This window comes from Podarcis filfolensis, assembly GCF_964270895.1.
Source record: "Podarcis filfolensis genome assembly, chromosome: 1".
NCBI classification, from domain to species: domain Eukaryota; kingdom Metazoa; phylum Chordata; class Lepidosauria; order Squamata; family Lacertidae; genus Podarcis; species Podarcis filfolensis.
This window is the reverse complement of record NC_139604.1, coordinates 27,070,812-27,086,320: the sequence shown is the minus strand read 5'-3', so window position 1 is coordinate 27,086,320 and position 15,509 is coordinate 27,070,812. Positions and strand designations below refer to the sequence as shown.

The following is a 15,509-nucleotide window of genomic DNA, read 5'->3' as shown; positions in this document are numbered from 1 at the left end:
CTCTAGAACCTCTACAGGACTGTGCTTTGGGTTGGACTGTATTTCCTGACCATTGGACTTTGTGCTTGGCCTATTTGGATTGACCCTGGACTGTGTATCCCGGCTGTTGAGCTTTGGACGTGACCTACTGTATTTGTCAGTGGGACTTGGAGTCAGGGGTTCAGGACAAAGGTCCACAATGCTGCTGTGATTGTTGGTCCTAGCTATCACGTATATTCATTAGGTCCAAAATGTCAGTACTGGACAATGCACTATAAGATGCACTATTTGGAACTTGCATGTGAGGCATGGAAAGGAATCTCATGGTCAGCAATCTCATCCTGTTGCTTCTTGCTCTCTGACCAGTTTTACCAAGAAGTCTCCACGGGACACACGATAAATGGATGCTCATCAAAATTTGATAATTCTGAACAAAACAAATTAACTGAATTTTGGCTCTTCATCATCATTATTTTTCATTCCAGTCGTTCTAGATGATGGATTTTATCATCACTGTTCCATTCTGACTCTAAGTGGAGGGGGAAAGAAATTTGCTGCCTGATCTCTGATGACGCCTGAAGTTAATGTTATTGTTGCCATGAATGAAAAAACATTGTGTACCAAAGGTAAGTGGACTTCAGCTAACACTGTTAGAGAAGTCATTTTGCTTTGCTGCCTTGTCCTTCTCCTTGCAAACATTTGCTTAGCAACACCTGACCTCGGTTATCACATAATGTTTACTTTGATAATATGCGTATAGTAATCATGGACATTTTCTTGCATTAGTTAAAAGGTTTGCAAACTGAGGCTTCCGGAGGCGGCGCCAACGGCAATGGCGGTCTCCTTCTAGTCTGGAGGGAGAAGCTCCGCGGAAATCGGGTCTGCCCGCTACGGCGAAGCGGAGACCATTTCGAAAATCACAGGCAGGAGAAGCCTGTGAACGTGAGACTCGGCGGGCACCTTTAGCGCCCCCCGGATTTGCGAAGGAACCCCGCAAGGGGCTCCGGAGCGTAACGGGAGCTTGGCACGGTGCTGAGAGTCAATTGCTCTTTCCGTGGGGTGAAGCCGCACAGCTGTTGCCGGAGAGCGCTGACCTTTTTCCTGTGACAATTCGGCTGCTAAACAACTACCCGTGAGTAGGTGAAGCTTAAGATCTGGGACTAAAAGGAGAAAAAAGGGATTGATTCGGCACTGAAGCGGGAAGGTGTAAACAGGAAGTCCACCTTCCTTTCTGTATACAGAAAGCAAAGACTCTCTGAGCTAATACCTGGAGAGCGGTGCTTCAAAGCTCCAAATCTGAACATCAGAGTAAAAGAACTCCCTCCCCAGGTTGCAGGAGAGGGGGAGGAGGAGGGGAAAGTGACTTTTTTGCCTGCAAAAGAAAGGAAAAGGGAATAGAGACCACCACCTAATTCCTGGGAACGGACTGCAAGGATCGTTAGAATTGTTGCACTGAGAGTCGCACTACTTATGGACAATGTAACTTTTTAATGGTTAACTCTGCAAAGGAGATATTTGTTAAAGGTCTTCTCTGGATTTGAGGGAACATGCCCTAATAAATCGGTTCTGGTCACTGCAGATGCCAGCCCAAAAGGAAATCTTGGTTAGACTGGACACCCTGAGAAGCAGACTGACCAAAAAGGAGACCCATGTTGAGACTACGGAAGGCTCACACACACGGCCTATATCCCCCAAGTGCCTAGTGGACAAGAGGACGGTGGGAGGCGCCTTTAAATGTATAGATTCGGAAGACCAATCGCAGCCCCCGCTGGTGTATGGTAAGGCAAAACTAAAACAGACTGTCACATCTCCGAGTACCTGGTTCAACTATCTAAAACTCTCCCCAAATGAAATAGCTACTCCCCCAAGTCCAAACCACCCCCTTAAGTCCCCAAGAGTTATGGATAATCATTCACTTATGCAGCAGATGCCTATTGACAAACTTAATGGGAGTGTTTTTTTAGATGTAAAGGGGTCACTGGGCACCGTGGACCCAACAAATCTACACCATGGAGGGACAAAGAATTAAAGCTGCTGTCCTGGAACATTGCAGGATGGCGCGCTAAGAAAAACAATCAACAACTTGCAATGTTTCTTAAGCGATTCGATATCATCCTCCTGCAGGAGACCTGGCACAGCGACCCCATTCTGTTCAATGGGTATTCTAGTCACTCCCTATTTGCTACTCCATCTGCGAGGGGAGGTAGGCCTAGTGGAGGTTTAGCTAGCCTTATCTCCACAGAGCTCGAACATTCCTTAAAAGCCCTCCCAAACTGCAATTCACTAGCCATGGCAGTCCTCAAATTTAAGAGAGATGCACTGGTAGTGGTCAATGTCTATCTGCCCCCCTGCCAAAAGAAATCTATAGTGAAAGCTAACTGGGCAGAGTTAGAGGCATTCCTAGAGTCCATAGAATCTTCCCACCCTTCTACACCGATTATAATTGGGGGGGGATTTCAACGCCTGTATGGGAATTGATGATAACAATCTTTACAGCCAATATAATCAGATTCAGGACCCTGAAAGCCCAACCGAATCAGGCGTTTCACGGCTTTCTAAAGATAATAAATGCAACTTCTCGGGGCTATGTCTAGCCCAGGTCGCAAAAAGAAGGGAGCTGATGATATTAAGCGGCAGTAACGAAGAGGATCACCCAGGGGAGTATACCCATTTTTCAAAAATGGGAGGAAGTGTGATAGACTATATACTGATATCAAGATTCGCCTATAACTCTGTGTCGAAGTTTCAAGTGGGACACAACACCGAAAGCAACCACCTCCCACTAATTGTAGCGCTCAATGGCCCATCGTTTAACAAACCCACGGCTAACCTTTACTACACCCCCATCGTTAATCTGGGATCACTGGCCCCCAGAAGAATTAAATGGACCCCCATGCTCAATACAAAGCTAACTTATCTCCTCCATTCGGAAGTGAAGACCATCTACTCAGCCATTGTATCAGCTAATACCGGGGAAAAGGCCATGGACTCGTTCAACGAGTTATTAGCAAGACTAAAGACCTTCATAACAACTGAGATACTTAATTCTGTTACAAAGCGGGCAAAGGATCAAGAGAGATGGTTTGATTTGGAGTGTAGACAAGCAAGGAAACGTCTAAGATCAACCTACCGGAATTATAGAAACACCGGAGCACCCTCGCTATTTATGGCTTACATCTATTTAAGATGAAATTACAAACAGCTATTAAAGGTAAAAAAACAAAAAGCTGAGAGATTGGCCTGGTGTAATTTAGTGAAGGCCTCGAATGAGAAAGTCTCAACCTCCTTCTGGCGTACCATTATGGGCCTCCTGGGCCAGGAGTGGATTGGTCCCACATGTGCTGTAGAACCACAGGAGTGGATGAAATATTTTCAAACCCTCTTCTATGACGACAAAGCCCAGCACAATGATCCAAGTGCCTACCCCGAGAATTTACCATATTGGCCTCCTGTCTCCATAGAGGAGGTGGGGAAACTAATTGCCCAACTGAAAAACAACAAAGCCCCGGGCATAGACCACATTCCAGCAGAGCTCATGAAGAACAATATCAGTTGGTGGGCTCCTATAATGGCGTCAATATTTACATTTATCGATTCAACAGGCATAATACCTGGTTGCTGGACAGAGGCAGTAATTATTCCGATCTATAAAAAGGGCCCTATGGCAGATCCAGCGAGCTATAGACCCATTAGCCTCCTTACTATCCCCAGCAAACTGTATGCCAAACACCTCCACATCAAACTAATTGACTGGATGGAAACTGAGGCAGTTCTGGCAGAGGAGCAAGCCGGCTTCAGACAGGGCAGAACAACAATAGACCATTGCTTCGTATTAGCACACCTCATTGACAAATACGTCAATAAAACACGTGGGATTCTATACGCAGCATTTATTGACCTGAAGGCGGCCTTTGACTCGATCTCACGAGTCAAACTTTGGGCTAAACTCAATGCTACCAACATTGACAAAAGATTACTATTCTTGATAAAAAGCCTATATAAAGACTCCAAGTTATATGTAAGAACCTCAGTAAATGGGCAACTAATTGGCCCTGTACCAGCCACCAAAGGAGTCAAGCAGGGCTGTATTTTAGCCCCGGCCCTATTCAACTTATATATAAATGACATGGTCAAATACCTAACATCCCCGGAGTTTCATGCCCCCAAATTGGCCGAAAAATCAATTTCAGCGCTCCTCTATGCGGACGATGCGGTTCTCTTATCACGAACTAAAGTAGGCCTCAAAAGGCTACTAAGAGAATTCTCAGCCTACTGCAGGAGAGATCAACTGGTGGTTAATCACCAAAAAACCAAAGTCATGGTCTTCACTAGGAGACACAGATATCACAGATGGGAGATGGACAATCAGCCAATAGAACAGGTCAAAATTTTCAAATACCTCGGAGTAGTCTTCCAGTCACAGGGGCCTGGGAGGCCCATCATAAATATGCTAGGGAAAAAGCATCTCAAAGCGCCAAAATAGTGTCTCGCTTTTACTTTACGAAGGGGGGCAGACATATCCCAGCAGCTCTGGAGGTCTTTCAAGCAAAACCCTTGGTGCAATTACTCTACGGGGCCCAAATCTGGATGGGAAACCATTGCCACACACTTGAAACGGTCCAGTCTAAATTTTTAAGACAGATTCTAGCCATTCCACCATGCGTACCAAATGCGGCCCTACGGCTGGAGACTGGCCTCCTCTCCATTGAAACCCGGACCTGGTTAAGAACATTCAACTATTGGCTTCGCTTAAACTTAAACCCATCTGGACTACTACCTCTAGTAGCACAAGATGCTCATAGAAGTCGGTGGTCCAAAGTAGTGCATCAAAAACTACTTACATGTGGCCTCCAAGCACAGCATCTCCTGAAAATGGGTCTACCCAAGGCAAAAACCGTTATTGACCAGCGCATGAAGGATATTGAGCAACAGAATAATCTGGCCTATATTAAGAAATTTAGTGCTTGGTACGCTTATCTGCCCCCCTCCCACTTTGATTTTCAGGCACCTTATTTGTCTACCCTAACCACTCAAAAATTTTGGTGCGCCTTTACACTGGCCAGACTAAATATGTTACCATCAGCTGTTCTTGAAGGTAGATATCAAAAAATTTCATTCGAGAACCGGCCCTGCCCCTGTGGAGCTGGTTACGTGGAGACTGTGTCACACGTTCTCTAGTCCTGCTCCCTGTATAAAGATCTCAGGGACGAGACCATCACGCTGCTATTATCTGCCATCCCGGGCCGCTCTAGTGAAGCCAAGTTGTTCTCACTCCTAGCCGACCAGAGCAGCTCGACAACAGAGAAGTTTGCCAGGTTTGTCGAGAGAGCAATGAGACTGAGAGCTGCTGTCTGAATGACATCAGTGTCGTCGCCTAGGATCTTATTATTATTATCATTACCTCTGCCAAGTTTTAAGTACTGAGATTATTTTATGATAACTATTTCCGTAATGTATTTTTGTTTCTGTCTGTCCTTCGATGCAATGGCCTGTTGGCTATGCAAATAAAGTCTATTCTTCTACTTCTACACCAATCGGTTCCTTCAGATGGAGGATGAATGACACCTTATTTAGAGATCAAGAGGTTGTTAAGAAGGCCCAAAAAACCTTGAGAGACTATTTTGAGATAAATTTGAATACTAGTATTGAAAAAAGAATAATCTGGGACGCAAGTAAAGCAGTTATGAGGGGGTTTCTGATCCAACAGAATACAATAAAGAAGAGAGACCAAAATTAAAAAAAAAGATAAAATTTTGGAAAAAATAAAAGAGGGTGAGAAGAAACTAAGAGCGAAACCAAAGTCACAAGAGATTCTGAGAGATATAAAGTTATATCAAGTGCAATATATGAAGATGATGAACCAGGAAATTGAATGGAAAATTAAACAAATGAGACAAAAGACATTTGAATTGGCTAATAAATGTGGAAAATTGTTAGCTTGGCAAATGAAAAAAAGACAAAAGCTCAATACTATCACTAATTTGGAAGTGGAAGGAAAGAACATTCAGAATCCAGTGGAGATTAGAAAATGCTTCCAGAGGTATTTTAAACAGTTATATACACAAGGGCCACAGAAAGAGTTTGACATAGACCAATTTTTAAAAACAAATGGATTACAAAAAATCTCTCAGGAGAACAAGATAATGCTGAACCATAAAATTACAGAACAGGAGGTAGAAGGTGCCATTCAGAATATGCAGTTGGGTAAATCTCCAGGGCCGGATGGTTTAACCTCAAAATATTATAGATCTTTGAAGGATTGGTTAATTCAGCCACTAAAAGAGGTTTGTAACGAAATTTTGGAGGGGGAAAAAGCGCCAGAGTCGTGGAAGGAAGCTTATATTACACTTATACCGAAAACTGAGTCGGAAAAGACACAACTTAAGAACTATCGCCCCATATCCCTGCTCAATGTGGATTACAAAATATTTGCTGATATTTTGGCTAATAGATTAAAAAAAGTATTAGTGGAAGAGATACATAAGGACCAAGCTGGCTTTCTCCCAGGTAGGCACTTGTCTGACAACACGAGGAACATAATCAACATTTTGGAGAAGTTGCAAGTGAATATTAATACTAAAGCAGTTTTAATTTTCATAGATGCGGAGAAAGCCTTTGATAATATTTCTTGGAATTTTATGAAGAAAAATCTCCAGGGGATGGGGGTGGGTCAAGGGTTTGAAAATGGTATAAGTGCAATTTACTCAGAACAAAAGGCTAAGCTAATAGTCAATAATGTGATGACAGAGGAATTTAAGATAGAGAAAGGTACGTGACAAGGCTGCCCAATTTCCCCATTGCTTTTTATTTCGGTCCTGGAGGTTTTGCTAAATATGATTAGAAGGGACCGTCTGATTAAAGGTATCCAAGTCGGAGCCAAACAATACAAATTGAAAGCTTTTGCAGATGACCTAGTTTTGACGTTACAGGAGCCAGAATCTAGTACGAAAAGAGTATTAGAACTGATTCAAGAATTTGGTCATGTGGCAGGATTTAAGCTTAACAAGTCAAAAACTAAAGTTCTTGAGAAAAATTTAACACCGATTGAGAAAGAGAGGTTTCAGAAGGAGACAGGTTTAACATTAGTTAAGAAAGTAAAATATCTGGGGGTTAATATGACTGCTATGAACTTAAATTTATTTAAAGATAACTATGAGAAATGTTGGACAGAAGTGAAAAAAGATTTAGAAATATGGTCAAATTTGAAGCTTTCCTTGTTGGGTCGAATTGCAACTATAAAGATGAATGTATTGCCAAAAATGTTATTTCTGTTTCAATCATTGCAAATTTTGGACAAGATGGACTGTTTCAAGAAGTGGCAAAGAGACATTTCTAGATTTGTCTGGCAGGGCAAGAAGCCCAGAATAAAATTTAAAATATTAACTGATGCAAAGGAAAGAGGCGGATTTGCCCTGCCAGACCTTAAACTTTACTATGAATCAGCAGCATTCTGCTGGTTGAAAGACTGGCTGCTTCTTGAGAACACAGACATTTTGGATTTGGAAGGTTTTAATAATGTTTTTGGGTGGCAAGCGTATTTGTGGTATGACAAGGTTGAAGCACATAAAGCATTTAAAAACCATATTGTCAGGAAAGCATTGTTCAATGTCTGGATAAGATACAAAGACTTATTGGAAAATAAAACCCCAAGGTGGTTGTCACCAATGGAAGCGAAGGCTCAGAAAAAGCTCAATATGGAGGCCAAATGGCCGAAATATTGGGAAATATTGGAACAAGAAGGAGAGACTATCAGTTTTTTTGTTGCTTTATTTCCGTGCCCCCCGCTCTGCCCGCCCAGTAAATAATGTAAATCAAGAGTGTACAGAATTTCAAAACATAAAAATATAAAGGAACCTCCCTGGAGGAGATTCATGGAGCCATCCAGTCCAGTAGAGTAGACCATTTTCCACAGTGGCCAATCGGAAACCCACAAGCAGGGCATGGAGGCAACAGCAGGACACACCCAGAATAAAACCCCAGTCTGAAGAGGCCCTTTGTAAACGGAAAACGTTGCAAAAGTACAATTGGTTGCAAGTTTTTGTACCAGAACCATTGTCGGAGGGCCACTGTTGATCAGCACTGCAGAGCACCGTGGCCTGCAGCCAGTGCTTTTTTCCTGGGGGTATGCAGGGGTACGCATACTACCCCTAAACATTTTGTGAATCTAAGTTTGGCCTCATTGGGGGGCAGTATTTCAATATGAGTAGGAAAATGAGAGTACCCCTAGACATTTTTTTTGAAAAAAAGCACTGCCTGCAGTCAAAAGCTCAAAGTCTCTCTTCAGAGAGAGCCTCTCCTAGAGCACCAGCCTTTTCTTTTTTTCCTTTTTTTTAATAAGTTTTTATTGTTAAAATAGTTCATCATTAATACACATATACAAGCATACAAACATACATTTCATACAATCCTTAAAAGTGTTCAAACATACTTACACTCAATAATTCCTTACACAAATAATTCCTTTCCCCATCACCATCCACCACCCCTCACCCCACCTTTGTGTTTGACTTCCAATCTACTCAATTGCAATTTCTTTCCACTTCTATTACTCTTTCACACACCTTTAGCCTAATTTCATACTTCTTTTTCTATTACACATTGTTATCCATCTTATTTGATATTTCAGTATTTGAAACAGAACTTGTTTATTCTAATAGTTCTGATTTTTCGATATGATTTTGCAAGTATCTTTTAAACACCTTCCAGTCCCTATCTATCTTTTCTTTTGAAATCCTTCCAATTTCTTCCATTGTTTTGGATATATTGTAATACTCCAATAATTTGGCAAGCCACTCTGTTTTTCTCAGTATTATACCACTTTTCCAGTTTTTCGCAATCAGTAGCCTTGCTGCTACTGTTGCGTATAAATATAAGGTCTTATCTTCTTCCTTTAGGCTTCCTGGTACTATTCCCAATAGAAAACCTTCTGGTGTTTTCCTAAATGAGTATCTAAACATTTTTTTCATTTCATTATATATTATTTCCCAAAATTGTTTGATGTTTAAACAATTCCACCATATATGTATCATAGTACCTTTTCCCGTGTTGCATCGCCAGCAGACATCGCTACAATTTTTATTCATTTTTGCTATTCTTTCAGGTGTTAAATACCATCTATGTTGCAGTTTAAGGTAATTTTCTTTCAGTATATAACACATAGTGAATTTCATATCTTCTTTCCACAATTTTTCCCATTGTTCAAACATAATATTTTTCCCAATATCTTGCGCCCATTTAATCATTGATGCTTTAACCAATTCATCCTTTGTTTCCCACTCTAAAATCAGATTATACAATTTAGATATATATTTTTATTTTTCTTGTATTAAGTATTTATCAAATTTTGATATTTCTTTTTCAAATCCTAACTTTTTGTCTTTCGCTAATCTATACTTAATTTGAATATATTGGAACCAATCACTAATATGAGCTTTAATCTCTTTGTAATCCTTTAATTCCAATTCTCCGTTTTCTTCCTTTAATACAGTTTTATAGGTAGCCCAATTTTCTTTCATATTTAATTTTTTCACTGCGACAATTTCTGCTGGCAATGCCCACCAGGGAGTTTTCGGTTCTAGGAGTCTTTTATATTTCTCCCATATTTTATATATAGATTTTCTGATTATATGCCCTAGGAAGCCTTTATGTACTCTCACTTTTTCATCTATTAGATAGGCATGCCATCCAAATCTCGTCTCTACTCCCTCTAAATCCAATACATCCGAGTCATCTAATTTGATCCATTCCTTTAGCCAGGTCAGACCCACCACATCATGATATAACTCCATATCTGGGAGACCAAATCCTCCTCTCTCCTTCTTATCTATCATTATTTTGTGTTTTATTCTTGGCTTTTTCCCTGACCATACAAATTTAGCCAAATATCTTTTCCAGTTATTAAAACATTTATCTCCTCCTAGTATTGGGATACTTTGAAATAAAAACATCATCCTTAGTAATATGTTCATCTTTATTACCGATATTTTCCCTAGTAAGGAAAGATTTAATTTCCCCCATACTTGCAAGTCATTTTTTATTTCATTCCATGTTTTCCCATAGTTCTCATTACTTAAATCTACAGTGTTTGTTGTTAAATTTATTCCAAGATACCTTATTTTCTTTTTAATTTCCAATCCTGTAATTTCTTGTAATTTCACTTTATCTTTTTCTTCCATATTTTTCACTAGTATTTTGGTTTTCCCATAGTTTAATTTGAATCCTGCTAATCTGCCATATTCGTTTATGCATTCCAATATTCTAGGTGTACATTGTAGGGGATTTTCTGTTGTGATCATAACATCATCTGCAAAGGCTCTTAACTTGTATCTTTTTTCACCAACTGCTATTCCTCTTATTTGGTTGTCTTGCCTTATTTTCTTTAATAGAACCTCTAATACTATTATAAATAACATTGGGGATAGGGGGCATCCTTGTCTTGTACCTTTAAAGATATTGATTTCTTCTCCAAACTCTCCATTAATAATAATTTTTGCTTTCTGTTGGTTATATATCGCATTTATACCTTTTTGGAATTTTTCACCTAGACACAATTCTTTTAATAGTTTTTTCATAAATTCCCATGAGATTTTGTCGAAAGCCTTCTCCGTATCAATTGAAATCAGGGCTGCTTGTTTGTCTCTTCTTACTTGTAGATATTCCATTATGTCTATTATATTTCTGATATTATCCTTTATTTGTCTACCTTCCACAAATCCAGCCTGATTTTTATGTACTATTTTTCCTACAATTTTTTTCAACCTGTTAGCCAATAATCCTGCATAAATTTTATAATTGGAATTTAACAATGAAATGGGTCTATAATTTGAGACAGATTCCAAATCCGTACCTTGTTTTGGCAGGAGCGTTATATACCCTTGAGTCCAAGAGTCTGGAATATTCCCCTTCTCTACTGCTTCCTCTATTACCTCTTTTAGTGGGTCGATTAATTCATTTAACATTTCTTTGTAGTATTTGCTGGTATGCCATCTGGACCTGGGGATTTCCCTATTTTTAATTTTTTAATTGATTCCTTAATTTCTACGGTTGATATTGGTTCATTAATAATTTATGATTTTCTTCTGCTATCTCTATTAATTTATTTTTCTTTATATATTCCTCTATTTCTTCTATTGGCACTTCATCTTTTTGATATAATTTTTTGTAATATTTTTCAAATTCTTTTTTAATTTCTGTCATATCCCTTATTGTCTTCTCTTCTACTTTTATTTTATTTATTAATTTTTCATTTCTTTGTTTCTTTAGTTGCCAGGCAAGGATCTTGCCTGGCTTATTTGCCCATTCAAAATTTTTATATTTCCAAAATTTGATTTGTTGTTCTACCTCCTGTTCTATAATTTTATTATATTCTACTCTCAGTAATTTAATTTCTTGATTTAATCTCTCTTTATTTTTGCTTACATAGGCCAATTTTTCCTTCCTTTTAATTTCTTCTAAAAGCTCCCTTTTCTTTTTTTTCTTTATTCTTATATGCTATTGAGTTTTGTTGTGTGAAATATCCCCTAACAACCACCTTCCCAGCATCCCACACTGTTTTAACATCTGTCCCTTTCCTCCAATTGTTTTCAAAATATTCCTTCATCAACTTTCTGGCTCCTTGTATTACTTTTTCGTTTTTTAATAAGAAAACATTCATTCTCCACCTTTTTTTTCCCTTTCTCCTCTTTTCCTTTAAGAGTTAATGATACTGGATTGTGATCTGTAAGTGTTTTTGGCAATATTTTGGCATTCTCTGCTTCAATTGTCATATCCTTAGTAATCCATATACTGTCGATTCGACTATACGAATTTTTTGGTTCTGAGAAATATGTGAACTCCTTTTCGACAGGATGTTTATATCTCCATATATCCACTTAATCAAAAATCTTTACCATTTCCATAAAGCTTTTTGGCAACTTCCCTTCATTCGCCCCCCCCCCATCTTCTTCTGCGATCTATCCAATTCTGGTTCCATTACTCCATTTAAATCCCCTAACACAATAATTCTCATATCTATATATTCCATTAATAATGATCTTACTTTAACATAGAATTCTGATTTTCTTTTATTTGATCCATAGATTCCCGCTACTACAATTGGTTCCCCCTCTAGTGATATTTTGACTATTACAATCCTCCCCTCTTTGTCTTCATATAACAAACCTGGTTCATATTTGCTTTTAACATACATTACAACCCCCCTCTTTTTTCTTACATCAGATGCGATGAATTCTTCCCCTAACTTTGGTTTTACCAACAGTCTTTTATGCTTAGTATTGATGTGGGTTTCTTGTAAACAAGCAAGGTCCCACTTCTGCCTCTCTAAGATACTTTCTATTTTCTGCCTCTTCCTCCTATTATTTAAACCATTTACGTTCCATGATAACAATTTAAATTTCATTCTTTATTAGTTAAAAAATTATAAAGTTAATGGAAAGAGTTTAAGTTATCTGCAGTGGTAAAGGAGAAGGGTTTTGTAATAGTTATTGGTCTGATTATTTACCACTGGCGTAGTTCTTTATCCTTCCACCCTTTGCTGAGCTTTTTCTTCTTCTTCCGCCTCACCCGATAGCTCTCCCTTTCTTCCTTCCTCATTTCTTACTTCACTTTTCCCGCCTCCTAATTCTCCTCGATACTTCCTCCAAAACATATCTGCTTCCTCAAATGTCTCAAATCGTCTTCTTTTTCCTTTGAAGTTGAAGGAAATCCCCACTGGGTAATATTAAGAGTAATAATAAATTAACTGTCATTCAAAACCTGGAATCTGAGATGGCCACCTCACTCTGTCTAATAGTAGGGCTGACCCTGTAAAGTATGGGTAGGCAAACTAAGGCCCGGGGGCTCGATCCGGCCCAGTTGCCTTCTAAATCCGGCCTGCAGCCGGTCCGGGAATCAGCGTGTTTTTACATGAGTAGAATGTGTCCTTTTATTTAAAATGCATCTCTGGGTTATTTGGGGGCATAGGAATTCATTCATTCCCCCCCCCCTTCAGAATATAGTCCGGCCCCCCACAAGGTCTGAGGGACAGTGGACCGGCCCATGGCTGAAAAAGGTTGCTGACTCTTGCTGTAAAGCGTCTACACTCACAGTACTCGTGATGCTGCACATACTTGTTTTGGTGACTCAGGGGCCAGCAGGCAACTGACCAAATGTCTGGATACTCACTGAGAACGGGTGACAGTTGCCTTGTGCAGAGTGCACTCTTTCAGTACAGTTCCTATGTGTATTTGCGTTCTCACAGTTCTGCGGGCCATATAAATGTGTGGTTTGTTACTTTGCTAGGACTTGCAGGTCCTGGTACTGTGCCATGACAGGCTTATGAATTACCCAGTCCTGTGTCGTGGTGAGAGGCGAGAGTGGGGCAGGAAGGGAATCCACAGAATCCCATAAGAGTGTTTTAACTCTTTTGCAGGTGACAGGAGTGGGATCAACGCCTGAAGAAGCAGAGGATCCAGACTAAGGTGCACCTCTCCCAGTGCACCTCCAAGTTCCATTTCACCCCACTTTAAGGTTGGTGAAGTCTTCCCAGGATAAGGATTGGTATTGCAAGAGTGGTATTGATATCAATATCATTATATCATTATATCATTATATCATTATCATTATCATTGTCAGTGCTTTTTTCTGGGGGGATGCAAGGGTACGCATACCCCTAAACATTTTGTGAATATAACAGGAGAAGCAGCTAAAAAAATTAAAATTTTTAGTTTCTTCTCTAGCACGGTGAATCATCAGTTCCGTTGCTACCCCTGATGGTGGCCTCATTTCCTGTCATGGTGTTTCCCGAAACGGAAGTGAGCGTTTAATGTGTGAAGTAGGAGTTGTAATCTAGCACGGTGATTGTTCAGTTTTATTGTATTTACTGTATTTACTTTTCCCAATTTGAACTATAAAATTGTGATTTTCCCTGAGTCAAAATGAGAGTACCCCTAAACATTTTTTTAAGAAAAAAAGCACTGATGATGATGATGATGATGATGATGATTAAAATGCACCAGGATTTAGTAAAGATTGTATCCCCTAGGCTGCAATCCTATTTATGCCTTTACTAACTCAAAAAAGGAGAGAAATAGTAAAGTTGGATAATATGGAGATGGGCAAAGTTTACTTTAATCATGGACGTCTAAAGAAAACCACTGGGACTAGCAGAGCGATAAGCCAAAGGAAATGAATGGGCTACTTGGTGGATAAAATTCAGATTGCAAATGCAAATGAATGCACAAGAGAGAGAGAGAGAGTGCAACTCCTACATTGGTTTAATTAGTTTTAAATTGGTTATATCCATGCAGGAGCAAATCTTGGGCACCTCATGGGCAGCCCCAGGAGCTCCTGCAGCTGTGACCCACATCCAGAGTTAAGTGATTTAAATGAGAAACTGGTAGAGAAAAGCAAAATAAATTGCCACTTTGGCATTATAATTCATTGGGGTTACACCTTTTCAAAGCACTGAACAAAGGAGCATATTGGAGTATCCTTAACCGATAAGTTTTACCCATCCCAGCTGGGCGTGGGGAGACCAGATTGCTCCCTAAGGAAGCAAAAAATAGTCTTATCTGATATTTGGTAGCTTCCTCGGTTTTTAAATTCGGAACCCAATACCCAGTGCATGTTGTGACTTTTGCACTAGACAGGCACCACTGTCAGGGGCTGATCACTTCTTATGCTGTGAAGGAAGGTAGAAGCCAAGGCTAGACTTGGCCAAGTTGCCTCCTTCCATTTCTCACTCCCAACAGGTGAGCAGAACCGTCAGAGAAGACAGCCCTGATAAACTGGCATGTGAAGCGGGAAGGCGGGTGCTCTAGGAGTGTGTAGAAAGTGTTTAAGTTACTTAGAAGTCACACTGCTTGTCAGTGGTCTGGATCTGAGAGCATTTTCCCTGCTCAGAGCGAGTTGACTTTGGCTGCCCTGAACAAAGGATGGCGTGGTGATGACAGTGGAAACTAACATTTCTTGTGCACTTATCTGACTGATCACCTGTAAAAAGGGACAGCAGACACCAGGCTTATGAGATCTATTTTATTTTGTGTCAGAACCCCAAGATCCACGAATGCAGAGTCAGGTGCAACAGCCATATATGCTAAGAATTAAAGAATTCTGAGGGCAGGAATTTGCTTTCCTTTATTAAAATTATTATTAAGTACCCAAGGCTTAACAGAGCTCACAGTCCTTCCATATAAAATCCCATTGGGAGTCAGAAATCTTTCATAATCTACTGTAAATCAGCAAGAGGCCTACCGTAGGTCCCGATCTACTTTCTGCCTCTCTCAATGCTATTCGCTCATAGCTGTATATTTACAAATACACAGGTTACAAAGACACCAGTAAACCTCTGCCTAGCCCCTTTCACCTCCAAATGAAATTGATTCTTCGAAGACTCGATCCGTTAAGGAGAGCACAAAGCATTTCCCCCTCATGAGTAAATTGCTTTAAGGTCAACTGGCACTTTGTTGGGGCCAACACTGAAAAACAAATAGCTGTTGGACCATCAGGGAGGAGCACTTAAAAGACTCAAAAAATAATGAGTCTAACCATCT

The 15,509-nt window shown here is 39.9% G+C and overlaps 1 long non-coding RNA gene across 1 annotated transcript; it reads left to right on the top strand.

Annotated features, from left to right (window-relative positions):
• The first annotated feature begins 218 nt into the window (after nt 1-218).
• Nucleotides 219-15,345, top strand: LOC310743820. Its single transcript, XR_014539250.1, has 3 exons — nt 219-605; nt 13,388-13,485; nt 15,282-15,345. It is a non-coding gene; the product is annotated as an uncharacterized lncRNA (long non-coding RNA).
• Nucleotides 15,346-15,509: the final 164 nt, after the last annotated feature.